A 2314-nucleotide genomic window follows, 5' to 3' on the forward strand; every position below is an offset into this window, starting at 1 on the left:
TGGAATTTTTGAGATAATATTTGCAAGAGAGGATTAGTTCTTTTTTGCAACACACACTTGCGTGGGCAACGAGGATCTCATTTGCTTTGTCTGAGCAGAAGAGTTCTTTCGACGTGATCTGCAAGACACCTGTGCACTTTGAGAGTAATCATATGAATATGCATTGACGTTATTTCTAGAGACATGAGTATAATGATTTGAGGAGATACACATGTAATCCTTCTGTCGAGGGTTTGATCAATACCCATTCAAAGGTTTTCCTGTACCATTCTGCGAATGATAATCATTGTCTCGACGAGAATTGCTCTGCATATTCAAGTTAGTAGTGACAGATGGATTTTCAATAATGCACTTCTTAACCCAGACTTGCTTCTTGGGTGAACCAGACCTGTAGTTAGTACCAACATATCGAGCAAACACCTTACCATTCTGTTATTTGAAGATATTGTAGTTTGAGTCTTCAGACTCGTCAGAAACAATAGTAATGGGAGTATCATATCCTGACAGAATTTTAGGTTCGAGAGTTTTGCTTTTAGCGAGAACCCAACTCGTTCGAGGATACTATTCGGGAGTCCAGTAGCTTCCATCAATGTTGAGTTTTCTTTTGAAATCCAAACCTTCTTTTTGAGGATTTTTGTGCAGTATTGACTTCTTGAGCACATCACGGAGGGTTTGATGCCCTTTTAGGCTCCTTAGCATTCCTGTCTCAAGCAAGTCATTTAGCCTACAATTTTCCTCAGTAACAGTGAAAAATTCCTTGCAAGAGGGGTTAGTGATACCATTTGTGGTAGTAGAAAAATTCTCGATGACAACATTAGAAGATTCAGCATGATAATCAGCATTACTACGTTCTAGGCATTTTAAGCAAGGAGGCACAAAATCATCAGGAAGTCGAACAGATTGCTCGGCGAAGAGAGAAGTTTTTTCTTTCACAAGCTTGTTATGAGATTCTTTCAGAGACTCGAGTTCTTGATTCCTATTAAGGAGTTCATCAGATAAACTCTCGAAGTCGACTGAAAGAGAATAATATTTGTTGGAAAGTTCATCAATAGTTGAAGAAAAAGCGTCATGCTCTTCCATCAACTTTTGATTTTTCTCTATCTCTTCGACCAGTAATCCTTGAGTTTTCCTAAGATTCTTCTCAAGCATTTCAAGTTCATCATGTTGAGATTTAGCAATCTTGACCAATTTAGCATAGGCAATATATTCAGGAGAATATCCATTCATGTATTTTTGGTGTTTTGTTGATACCAGATCCTTAGATGATTTTGCCATGAGACAGAATGCGATAGGTTCATCATCACCAAAGGCATCATCATCGAAGGCTGATTCAAGTGAATAGTTTGATGATTCATAGGCAATGAAGGCATTGCTCCTTCCTATCCTTTTGTAGAATTCTTCATCATCTAATTCAGTGTTTGTTGCTTCCTCTTCAGAATCTAGGGTCATATCAGCGCATGCTCTATTCAGCTGTGATATTTTCTTCATATTTGACTCGATGGTTGCTCTGGCTTTCACGTCAGTGGCTGGTCTCATCGAAGAAGATGAAGAAGATTCATTTTTCTTCGAGAGCTTAGTATGACAATCCATTCATGTGAATCCATTGCAGTGAAGATATTTCCATCTGTTGCTAGGTTTTCCATCCCAGCATGGGAAGTCTACTATGACATGACCGAATTGTATACACTTGAAGCACTTTATATCTTTCGGTGGAAGCATCCTAGAGGATTCAGGCAAGTCAAGTTCATCTTCATTTACGAGATACAGATTTTGTCTTCTAAGATTATTTAGCCTTTCCGTGAGCATTTCCATTTCTCTGGTGATGGTGTGTTGATTCTCAACATCTTCTTCTTCTTGTGAACTGCCATAGTGTGAAAGAATTTCTGCTTCACCTTCTGAAGAAGATTCTTGATCTGCATTTTCTAGTTCCATCTTTTTCTTCATGGAGTGACAATAGCGTCATGACCTCTACATAGTGAAGTTCTTCATAATCTGGTCTTTGCTTGATTTCTGCTACGATGGGATCGAAGGTACTGTCAAGAGCACTGAGCAGCTTGTTGACCACATCTTTATCGGTGATATCAGTTACTCCTCGTTGATGAAGTCTTTCAACAATATTTGTCAACTGATCAGTGAGTTCCATAGCACTTTCTTTTCAAAGTCTTCTGAAACCAGCAAACATGGCACGAAGCATTTGAGTGTGAGGGTCTATTCTGGCAATGAACGCTTCATGAGAATTTTTTATGGCATCCCACAGTTGCTTAGCGGTGTCAAGCGTTCGAAGCCGAATGAAAATGTCCTTTGAGATACTTGC

This window comes from Aegilops tauschii, chromosome 6 (genome assembly GCF_002575655.3).
Source record: "Aegilops tauschii subsp. strangulata cultivar AL8/78 chromosome 6, Aet v6.0, whole genome shotgun sequence".
Lineage (NCBI taxonomy): Eukaryota > Viridiplantae > Streptophyta > Magnoliopsida > Poales > Poaceae > Aegilops > Aegilops tauschii.